Source organism: Mesoplodon mirus (assembly GCF_964341445.2).
Source record: "Mesoplodon mirus genome assembly, chromosome: X".
Classification (NCBI taxonomy): Eukaryota; Metazoa; Chordata; class Mammalia; order Artiodactyla; family Ziphiidae; genus Mesoplodon; species Mesoplodon mirus.
The window spans coordinates 62,368,260-62,380,665 of NC_138981.1; the positions used below are offsets into that span (position 1 = coordinate 62,368,260).

At 36.7% G+C, this 12,406-nt stretch overlaps 1 protein-coding gene across 5 annotated transcripts in view; it reads left to right on the top strand.

Moving 5' to 3' along the window:
* The window catches only part of LOC309797042 (uncharacterized protein), a 123,233-nt gene that overhangs the window by 40,922 nt on the left and 69,905 nt on the right, over positions 1–12,406 (top strand). The gene's annotated exons all lie outside the window — the stretch shown is intronic.

Below are 12,406 nucleotides of genomic sequence, written 5' to 3' on the forward strand. Positions count from 1 at the left end.
TTTGTGTATGGTGTTAGAGAATGATCTAATCTCATACTTTTACATGTCCCTGTCCAGTTTTCCCAGCACCGCTTATTGAAGAGGCTGTCCTTTCTCCACTGTACATTCCTGCCTCCTTTATCAAAGATAAGTTGACCATATGTGCGTGGGTTTATCTCTGGGCTTTCTATCCTGTTCCATTGATCTATCTTTCTGTTCTTGTGCCAGTACCATACTGTCTTGATTACTGTAGGTTTGTAGTATAGTCTGAAGTCAGGGAGCCTGATTCCTCCAGCTCTGTTTTTCGTTCTCAAGATTGCTTTGGCTATTCGGGGTCTTTTTTTTTTCCAAACAAATTGTGAAATTTTTTGTTCTAGTTCTGTGAAAAATGCCAGTGGTAGTTTGATAGGGATTGCATTGAATCTGTAGATTGCTTTCGGTAGTACAGTCATTTTCACAATATTGATTCTTCCAATCCAGGAGCATGGTATATCTCTCCGTCTATTTGTATCATCTTTAATTTCTTTCATTAGTGTCTTATAATTTTTTGCATACATGTCTTTTGTCTCCTTAGGTAGGTTTATTCCTAGATATTTTATTCTTTTTGTTGCAATGGTAAATGGGCGTGTTTTCTTGATTTCACTTTCAGATTTTTCATCATTAGTGTACAGGAATGCCAGAGAGTTCTGTGCATTAATTTTGTATCCTGCTACTTTACCAAATTCATTGATTAGGTCTAGTAGTTTTCCGGTAGCATCTTTCGGATTCTCTATGTATAGTATCATGTCATCTGCAAACAGTGACAGCTTTACTTCTTCTTTTCCAATTTGGATTCCTTTTATTTCCTTCTCTTCTCTTATTGCTGTGGCTAAAACTTCCAAAACTAAGTTGAATAAGAGTGGTGAGAGTGGGCAGCCTTGTCTTGTTCCTGATCTTAATGGAAATGGTTTCAGTTTTTCACCATTGAGGACGATGTTGGCTGTGGGTTTGTCATATATGGCCTTTATTATGTTGCGGAAAGTTCCCTCTATGCCTACTTTCTGCAGGGTTTTTATCATAAATGGGTATTGAATTTTGTCGAAAGCTTTCTCTGCATCTATTGAGATGATCATATGGTTTTTCTCCTTCAATTTGTTAATATGGTGTATCACATTGATTGATTTGCGTATATAGAAGAATCCTTGCATTCCTGGAATAAACCCCACTTGATCATGGTGTATGATCCTTTTAATGTGCTGTTGGATTCTGTTTGCTAGTATTTTGTTGAGGATTTTTGCATCTATGTTCATCAGTGATATTGGCCTGTAGTTTTCTTTCTTTGTGACATCCTTGTCTGGTTTTGGTATCAGGGTGATGGTGGCCTCGTAGAATGAGTTTGGGAGTGTTCCTCCCTCTGCTATATTTTGGAAGAGTTTGAGAAGGATAGGTGTTAGCTCTTCTCTAAATGTTTGATAGAATTCGCCTGTGAAGCCATCTGGTCTTGGGCTTTTGTCTCTTGGAAGATTTTTAATCACAGTTTCAATTTCAGTGGTTGTGATTGGTCTGTTCATATTTTCTATTTCTTCCTGATTCAGTCTTGGCAGGTTGTGCATTTCTAAGAATTTGTCCATTTCTTCCAGGTTGTCCATTTTATTGGCATAGAGTTGCTTGTAGTAGTTTCTTAGGTTGCTTTGTATTTCTGCAGTGTCTGTTGTTACTTCTCCTTTTTTATTTCTAATTCTATTGATTTGAGTCTTCTCCCTTTTTCTCTTGATGAGTCTGGCTAATGGTTTATCAATTTTGTTTATCTTCTCAAAGAACCAGCTTTTAATTTTATTGATCTTTGCTATCGTTTCCTTCATTTCTTTTTCATTTATTTCTGATCTGATCTTTATGATTTCTTTCCTTCTGCTAACTTTGGGGGATTTTTGTTCTTCTTTCTCTAATTGCTTTAGGTGCAGGGTCAGGTTGTTTACTCGAGATGTTTTCTGTTTCTTAAGGTGGGATTGTATTGCTATAAACGTCCCCCTTAGAACTGCTTTTGCTGCGTCCCATAGGTTTTGGGTCGTCATGTCTGCATTGTCATTTGTTTCTAGGTATTTTTTAATTTCCTCTTTGATTTCTTCAGTGATCACTTCGTTATTGAGTAGTGTATTGTTTAGCCTCCATGTGTTTGTATTTTTTACAGATCTTTTCCTGTAATTGATGTCTAGTCTCATAGCATTGTGGTCGGAAAAGATACTTGATACAATTTCAATTTTCTTAAATTTACCAAGGCTTGATTTGTGACCCAAGATATGATCTATCCTGGAGAATGTTCCATGAGCCCTTGAGAAAAATGTGTATTCTGTTGTTTTTGGATGGAATGTCCTATAAATATCAATTAAGTCCATCTTGTTTAATGTATCATTTAAAGCTTGTGTTTCCTTATTTATTTTCATTTTGGATGATCTGTCCATTGGTGAAAGTGGGGTGTTAAAGTCCCCTACTATGAGTGTGTTACTGTCGATTTCCCCTTTTATGGCTGTTAGTATTTGCCTTATGTATTGAGTTGCTCCTATGTTGGGTGCATAAATATTTACAATTGTTATATCTTCTTCTTGGATCGATCCCTTTATCATTATGTAGTGTCCTTCTTTGTCTCTTCTAATAGTCTTTATTTTAAAGTCTATTTTGTCTGATATAAGAATTGCTACTCCAGCTTTCTTTTGATTTCCAGTTGCATGGAATATCTTTTTCCATCCCCTTACTTTCAAACTGTATGTGTCTCTAGTTCTGAAGTGGGTCTCTTGTAGACAGCATATATATGGGTCTTGTTTTTGTATCCATTCAGCCAATCTGTGTCTTTTGGTGGGAGCATTTAGTCCATTTACATTTAAGGTAATTATTGATATGTATGTTCCTATTCCCATTTCCTTAATTGTTTTGGGTTCGTTATTGTAGGTCTTTTCCTTCTGTTGTGTTTCTTTTCTAGAGAAGTTCCTTTAGCATCTGTTGTAAAGCTGGTTTGGTGGTGCTGAACTCTCTCAGCTTTTGCTTGTTTGTAAACGTTTTAATTTCTCCATCAAATCTGAATGAGATCCTTGCTGGGTAGAGTAATCTTGGTTGCAGGTTTTTCTCTTTCATCACTTTAGTTATGTCCTGCCACTCCCTTCTGACTTGTAGAGTTTCTGCTGAGAGATCAGCTGTTAACCTGATGGGGATTCCCTTTTGTGTTATTTGTTGTTTTCCCTTGCTGCTTTTAATATGATTTCTTTGTGTTTAATTTTTGACAGTTTGATTAATATGTGTCTTGGCGTAGTTCTCCTTGGATTTATTCTGTATGGGACTCTCTGTGCCTCCTGGACTTGATTCACTATTTCCTTTCCCATATTAGGGAAGTTTTCAACTATAATCTCTTCAAATATTTTCTCAGTCCCTTTCTTTTTCTCTTCTCCTTCTGGAACCCCTATAATTCGAATGTTGGTGCGTTTAATGTTGTCCCAGTGGTCTCTGAGACTGTCCTCTGTTCTTTTCATTCTTTTTTCTTTATTTTGCTCTGCATCAGTTATTTCCACTATTTTATCTTCCACCTCACTTATCCGTTCTTCTGCCTGTTATTCTGCTATTGATCCCATCTAGAGTATTTTTCATTTCATTTATTGTGTTTTTAATCGATGCTTGATTCATCTTTAGTTGTTCAAGTCCTTGTTAACTGTTTCTTGCATTTTGTCTATTCTATTTTCAAGATTTTGGATCTTGGAAATAGAATCTTGGATCATCTTTACTATCATTATTCTGAATTCTTTTCAGGTAGACTGCCTATTACCTCTTCATTTGTTAGGTCTGGTGGGTTTTTATCTTGCTCCTTCTACTGCTGTGTGTTTTTCTGTCTTCTCATTTTGCTTATCTTACTTTGTTTGGGGTCCCCTTTTTGCAGGCTGCAGGTTTGTCGTTTCCATTGTTTTTGGTGTCTGTCCCCAGTGCCTAAGGTTGGTTCAGTGGGTTGTGTAGGCTTCCTGGTGGAGGGGACTAGTGCCTGTGTTCTGGTGGATGAGGCTGGATCTTGTCTTTCTGGTGAACAGGTCCACGTCTGGTGGTGTATTTTGGGGTGTCTGTGGGCTTTTTAGGATTTTAGGCAGCCTCTCTGCTAATGGGTGGCGTTGTGTTCCTTTTTTGCTGGTTGTTTGGCATAGGGTGTCCAGCACTGTAGCTTGCTGGTCATTGAGTGAAGCTGGGTGCTGGTGTTGAGATGGAGATCTCTGGAAGATATTCACCGTTTGATATTATGTGGAGCTGGGAGGTCTCTTGTGGACCAATGTCCTGAAGTTGGTTCTCCCACCTCAGAGGCACAGCACTGACTCCTGGCTCCTCAATTTGGGATGATTTGTTGTCTATTCATGTATTCCACAGATGCAGGGTACATCAAGTTGATTGTGGAGCTTTAATCTGCTGCTTCTGAGGCTGCTGGGAGAATTTCCCTTTCTCTTCTTTGTTCTCACAGCTCCTGGGTCTCAGCTTTGGATTTGCCCCCACCTCTCCGTGTAGGTTGCCGGAGGGTGTCTGTTCTTCGCTCAGACAGGACAGAGTTAAAGGAGCAGCTGCTTCGGGAACTCTGGGTCACTCAGGCCGGGGGGCAGGGAGGGGCACGGAGTGCAGGTGGAGCCTGCAGCGGCAGAGGCTGGCGTGACGTTGCACCAGCCTGAGGCGCGCCGTGCGTTCTCCCAGGAAGCCGTCCCTGGATCCCGGGACCCCGGCAGTGACGGGCTGCACTGGCTCCCCGGAAGGGGGGCGTGGACAGTGACCTGCGCTCGCACACAGGCCTCGCGGCGGCGGCAGCAGCCCCAGCGTCCCACTCCCGTCTCTGGGGTCTGCGCTTTCAGCCGCGGCTCGCGCCCGTCTCTGGAGCTCCTCCAAGCAGGGCTCTTAATCCCCTCTCCTGGCGCACCAGGAAACAAAGAGGGAAGAAAAAGTCTCTTGCCTGTTCGGCAGGTCCAAACTTTTTCCCGGACTCCCTCCCGGCTAGCTGTGGTTCATTAGCCCGTTCAGGCTGTGTTCACGCCGCCAACCCCAGTCCGCTCCCTGCGCCCCGACTGAAGCCCGAGCCTCAGCTCCCAGCGCCGCCCACCCCGGCGGGTGAGCAGACAAGCCTCTCGGGCTGGTGAGTGCCGGTCGGCACTGATCCTCTGTGTGGGAATCTCTCCACTTTGCCCTACCCAGGTACGTGGGGAGTTTCTTGCCTTTTGGGAGGTCTGAGGTCTTCTGCCAGCATACAGTAGGTGTTCTGTAGGAGTTGTTCCACGTGTAGCTGTATTTCTGGTCTATACCTGTCTTCTGATATTACCTATGTGATCTCGTCTGTTGCCTGTGTTTCAAACATATTATCCTAGTTATTTAAAATTCTCTGTTAGTTCCCACATTTCGTATCTGAGTCTGGTTTTGAAGATTGCACTTTTTCAGACTGTTTTTTATCACTTTATTTTTGTTAACATTATAATTTTTGTTGATAGACGTTATATAAGATAGTAGATACTGAAGTAAATATTTTTTATTCTTTGAGAAAAACATACCTTTCTTTTGTCTAGGCTATTAATGTGGAATTTTGTATCCAATTAGTGAGAATTGGGTTGGTTTTGAAGCTTGTTACTATGGTTTCCCTCAGTGCACCAGAGATTTTCAACCATGTAATGATACTTTGTTTTCATGTCCCTGCTTGGCTTTGGGTTTCCTTCTTTGCACTGCTTCCCGGAGAGGATCTGTCTCCTTCAGTTTTCCTCCGTGTATTATTTTAATTTTAAGCCCGAACTGTGATTCTGGGTCTTAGAGTATAGCCTTCACAAGTCTTCTTGCACCTTCATATTTAATGCTCTTCCCAGCTTGTATTCCTGTTCCTCCTCCAGGGCTAAAGCTTTGTTTTTTCTCCCTTACCCAGATGTAGTTGGTTTCCACCACTGGGTTTCCCCACGTTGTATATATTTAGGCTTTTGTTCCTTAGGGGAGATAGGCTTGGCATTAATTTTTCTCTGCCCTCTATTCCTCTACCCAGTGCTTCAGGCCAGAGGTTTTAGTGATCTTCCTTTGAGATTAAGAACTTTTTCTGTGGTAAGAGAGATAGGAGAGATGCTTCTGGGCAGGATTTCAGCCATAGTTGCTGCTCCCGTTCCCCAGATAGCACAGAGGGAATCTTTCTGATCTTCCTTGTGGCCACCTGTTGATAAAACTGCAGGCCAGTACAGCCTGACCCTTGTTTTTGAAACCTTGAGGGGCTTCTCCTTCTTGTGGAATCCCACACTTGGCCATTAGCAGTTTATTATAATTTTTAGTTTAGTATTCCTACCTGCTTTTATATGACTTTCTGTGGCATTCGTTCCAGTAATCAATTGCTCATTCTGTCTTTCCCCATAGGCACCTTCCTTTCTCTAAATTTCTTTATAATTCTTTGCCACAATGGCTTAACTTCTGAGGTCAAGAAAATCAAATTGTCAAGCTTTTTTCTTTTCTTAAGGAACATAGTGATGCTTCTTCTAACTTTCTACATGTCTGAGCTTTGTTGTTTGTTAATTTTGTTTGTTGATGTTTTTCATTTTTTCCTTTTGCCTTATTTGACCATTTTTTTTAGTATTGCGTTTTAATGTTCTTTTTTAAACTTTTGGTTGCATCTCTTAAATTTGTTTTGCTGTTGTTGTTGCTGTAGGGATTACACTATACATACCTAGCAATCACCTAACAGTTTGTATAGATTTTATGTTTCACCACTTCAAGTAAAACACAGAAGGCTTAACATTCATATAGATCTCTTTATTACTCCCCCAGTGGTTTTTTTTTAATAGTTGCCATGTGTCTTACATTTATATATTTTGAAAGCTCACCAGACTATGTTATGATTCCTTTCATATTTTAGAGTCTTACATATTTTAAAGAATTTAGGAGGAGAAAAATAATCTGTTAGTTATTTACCAGTTCCATTGTTCTTCCTTCATTCCTAAAGATCCTAGCTCCCTCTGGACATTATTTACCTTCAAGAGTAAAGAGCTCTCTATCATTTCATCTCAATGCTGCTTGAGATGAATTCTCTTCATTTTCCTGCATGTAAGAATGTGTTCATTTCACCTTCATTCCTAAAGGACCTTTTCACTGGATAAAGAGGTGTTAGATAATGAAACCATTATTTACTTCTTCTTTCAGCACTTTAAATAAAGGTATTTTTCTACTCTCTATGTCCTCCATCGTTTCTGATGAGAAATTTGCAGTTGTTTGAATCATTGTTTCCCCATAAGGAATGTGTTGTTTTTTGTAGCTGCTTGCAAATTTTTTCTTTACTTTTGTTTTTTAGCAGTTTGACTAATATTTTTGGGTGTGTTTTTCTTTCGGTTTATCTTGTTTGGGTTTGCTGAGGTGGTTGAATATGTGGATTTATCTTTCATTAAATTTGGGAAATTTGGATGATATTCCTACGAACATTATTTGCCTGCACAATATTTATCTCATTCCGGCATTCTGAAGACTTATATGCTAGGCATTTTTATAGTGCCCCATAGGTCCTGAGTCTCTGTTTTGTTTCAGCCTTTTTTTTGTTGTTGTTCTGTTGCTCAGAACAGTAATTTCTGTTGATCTGTCTTCAAATTCAAATTCAGTGACTTTTTTTTTCCTGTCTCTATTCTGCTATTGAGATCTCAAGTGAATTTTTTTTATTGTAGATGATGTATTTTTTAGTTAAAATTTTTCAATTTGGTTCTTTTAAAGATTATTGAGGTATAATATCATACCATAAAAATTATTCATTGCATTTGCACAATTTACTTATTTTCAGTAAATTTGTATAGTGTGCAGCTGTCACCACAATCCAGCTTTAGGACATTTCACTATTTCCAAAAATTCCCTCAAGCCTGTTTATATTCAGTCCTGTTCCTGTCCTCAGCCCCAGGCTACCACTGATCTGTCTAAAATTAGCCTTTTCTGGATATTTCGTATAATTGAAGTCATATAATATTTATTATACTGAGTTTGATCCCCTTTCACTTATTAAAATCTCTCTTCTTTTTTTTTTTTTTGGCCGTGCTGCACAGCTTGCAAGGTCTTAGTTCCCCAATACCAGGGATTGGACCCGGGACCATGACAGTGAAAGTGCCGAGTCCTAACCACTGGACCACCAGGGAATTCCCAAAATCTTTCTGAGGTTTATCCTTTTGGTAGCATATATCAGTATTTTATTCCTTTTTTAGAGCTGAATATTATTCAGTTTTATAAATATACTACATTTTTTTCCTATTTAGCACATGACAGAACGTTAAATTGTTTCCCCTTTTTGTTTTTCTTTTGACTATTAATAAATGCTGCTGTGAACATTGATGTACATGTTCTTGTATGTTTTCATTTCTCTTGTGTAGAGTTTTTGGAGTGGATTACCTGGGTCATAGGGTAAGTATTTATTTAGCTTTTAAAGAAACTGCCAAATTGTTTTACACAGTGGCTGTGCTATTTTACATTCCCACCTACAATATATAAGAGTTCACATTTCTCCACATCCTCATCGTCACTTGTTGCTGCCTGTCTTTTTGGTTATAGCCATTTTAGTTTGTGTGAAGTGGTATTTTGTTGTGGTTTTATTTTGCATTTCCTTAAACTCTAATGAGGTTGAGCATCTTTTCATTTGCTTATTGCTCATTCATATGTATTTGAAGGAATAACATTTAAATCTTTTCCATTTCTAATTTTTTTCTTATTGCATTGTAAGAGTTCTTTATATCTATAGAGTTTGGACACAAAGTTATCAAAAATATGATTTTCAAATATTTTCTCCCACTAGGTGGCTTGTCTTTTCATTTCCTATAGCGTCTATCTGAAGCACTAAAATTTTGAATTTTGATGAAGTCCAATATATCAGTTATTTTCTGTATCTAATCTTTTATCAATGTTGCACTGTCTTGATTACTGTAAATTTAAAGTAAGTTTTAAAAATCTGGTAATGAAAGACCTAATACTTTTGTTGTTTTTCAAAATTGTTTCTGGTATTCTGCATTCTTTGCCTTTAGGATCATTTGCCATTTTCCACACAGACACACACACGCACAAAAGCCTGTTGGGATTTTGATATAGATTGCATTGACTTTATAGATCAGTTTGGTGAGTGTTGTCTTCATAATAATATTGCATGTTCCAATCCTTGAAGGTAGATTTCCATAAATTTCTTTCCATTTATATATCTCAATTTCTCCGAGAAGTGTTTTGTAGTTTTTAATGTATAAATCTTTTCTTTTGTTAAATTTATTCCCAAATGTTTTATTCTTTTTGATGCTATTCAGAATGGAGTTTTTTTTTTTACGTCTTTATTGGAGTATAATTGCTTTACAATGGTGTGTTTGTTAGTTTCTGCTTTATAACAAGGTGAATCAGTTATACGTATACATATGTTCCCATATCTCTTCCCTCCTGCGTCTCCAGAATGGAGTTCTCTTAATTTCATTTTTGGATGGTTTATTGTAGTATAGAAATACAATTGATTTTTGGGTTTAAATCCTGTATCCTATTGCTTCCTAAACTTCTTTGTTAGTTGTGTAGTTTTATTATGGATTCCTTAGGATTTTCTACATATAGGATTATTTCACCTACAAATAAGGGCAGTTTTACTTCTTTCTTTCTAATCTCATCTTCTTTAATTTTTTCCCCTTATTTACTGCCTAGAACTCCCAATGCAGTGTTGAATAGAAGTGGTAGGAATGGGCATTCAGTCTTTTCACCATTAAGCATGGTAGTAGCTATAGGTTTTTGTTTTGTAGATTTCCTTTATTAGGTTAAATCAGTTTCTTTTCATTCTTAGTTTTTTGAGTTTTAAAGTCTTGAATGAGCTTGGAATTTAGTCAAGTGCTATTTTTGTGTTCATTGAGATGATTATGTGGTTTTTCTTTTGGAATTCAATGTATTTAACTACATTTATTTTTGAATTATGAAACAGGCTTGTATTTCTGGGATAAACCTTACTTTGTCAAGATACATTACCCTATTTATATGTTGTTAGATTAGATGTGCTAAAATTTTGTTAATTGTTGCATTTACTTTCATGAGGGATATTAGTTTGTAGTTTTCTTATGTCTTTGTGAGGTTGTAGTATCAGCCTGATTGTGGCCTAATTTATTAAACTGAGTTGGAGTGTAATACCTCTTCAGTTTTCTGAAATAATGTTTGAAGAATCCATATTATTTCCTCCTTACATGTTTAGTAGAATTCACCAGTGAATTCATCTTAGCCTGATATTTTCTTTTGGGGAAGATTTTTAACATTTATTGTAAGGTCTTTAGGTTATATACATATATTTGAGTGAGCTTTGATAGTGTGCATCTTTTAAAGAATATGTCCATTTCATTTCAGTCATTGAATTTATTGACATGAAGTTCATAAAATTCACTTATCATTTTTTTATATCTATGTAACCAGGTGATGTCACCTTTCTCATTTGTGGTAATGCTGTCCTGCCTTCTCTTTCTCTCTGTTTTCTCATCAGCCTGGCTAGAGGTTTATCAATTTTATTAATCTTCTCAAAGATCTACATTTTGGTTTCATTTATTTTCTTTATTATTTTATGTTATCAGTTTCATTGATTTTTTTTTTTTTTGGGCTGATTTTTTTTTTTCCCTGCTTATTACCTTTAGTTTAATTTGCCCTTTTTCTAGTTTCTTAAGGTCAGGTCACTGAGTCAAGACTTTTCTTTCTCACATAGGGATTTTATGCTGTTTTCTCCTATGTACGTCTTTGGTGACTTCCCACAAATTTTGATATATTGTTTTAATTTTTATTATGTTCAAAATACTTTCTAATTTCCATATTGATTTCTTCTTTGATCTATGAGTGTGCTATTTAGTTTGCATACATTTGGGGGATATTGAGGGATATTCCAGAGATCTTTCTGGATTATTATCTATTTTAATTCTCCTATAGTCAAAGAATATGCTTTATATGATTTGCATTATTTTAAATTTACTTGATTGTTTTATGGCCCTGATTATGATTTATCTTAAAAATGCTCAGTGTGTGCTTAAAAAAGAATGTGTGTTCTGCTGTTGGCTGAAGTGTTATATAACATCAGCCAAGTCAAGTTAGTTGATTGAGTTGTTCAGTCTCTATCTTTACTGATTTTCTATCTACTTTTTCTACCAATTATGGTGAGAAATATATTGAAATCTTTAAATATAATTGCAGTCAGTCTGTTTCTCCTTGAAGTTCTATTAATTTTTGCTGAATTTATTTTGAGGCTCTGCATAGACTTTTGGCATTATGTCTTTCTTAACCCTTTTATCATTATGAGATGAACTTCATCTGTGGTAATATTCTTTGGTCAGAAATCTGCTTTGTCTGCCCCAAAAGGCCTTGGTTTCTAGCAAATTAAGCCATGATGAAAAAAACTTGGAGAAAACGAGAATATGATCCAAATGATTGTTGATATTAAACTTGTTCAGGCGAGGTTAAGAGTGCAAGAAGTAGGAGAGTTGATGAAAATGTGAGGACTTTAAATTTTTTAATATCTCTGGAAATTCACTTTTTTTTCACTTGAGGAAATTACAGCCTCCAACTAAGGCAGAAACTTTTGAATCCTTTTTAAAGATAAATTTAAGTTTTAAAATAACTTTTATGGTAAAATACACCACAAACAGAATTTGAAAGAAAACTAATTTGTATTGCACACAAAAGGTAAAGGGTTTCTATCTCTGCTATTCCAAAGAGTTAGTAAGAAAAATAGTAGATTAATGGGTAAAAGATATGAATAGATAATTCCATGGAAATGCCTATCTGAATCAATAATAAGCATAGAAAATATACTGAAGGAAATGCAAGTTATAAGTGCAATATCCTTTCTTATCTGCTAGATTGGTATAAAACTAAATAGACAACTACTATTGGCAGTGATGGGCAAAGGATACTTTTGTACGTTGGTTGTGGAACTGGAACTGTGAATTGTCACTCTCTTTTTTGGATCTGTAGGACCTTCCATACAGGAAGCCAAGCTCTTCTACTTTCTGGAGAGCACATTTCTTGCCTAGATATAGCAGCAGTGGCTTTGAGTTCTTTCTTTGTTTCTGGTATCTGAGGAATTTCTTATCTTCTCTTTGATCTTTCTTATGTACTTTTGTCAGTGTGTTCTATTTTATCCAGCATTTCTACTTTGAGTTGGGTGAGGGGAGGTTTCCCATAGCATTCTTAAGTTCACCATAGTGACTGGAATTCATCTAAAAAGTTGTCACCAAACTTGTTACCATATCACTCAAAGAGAGAGGTTGTCTTTCAAGTATTAAGGAGACAGGCAGAAATAATCAAATATAAAATTACTCATGGAATTAGCATTCATGAACGTTTCTTGAAAAAGGTATTTAACAGTGAAATATAGTCAACCACGAAGTAAATAAAAATATAAAAATTCATATAAGGCAAGTCAAGGAAAATTTAAAACTAAAGCTTTTTCTCTGCCCTTTGGCCTCCT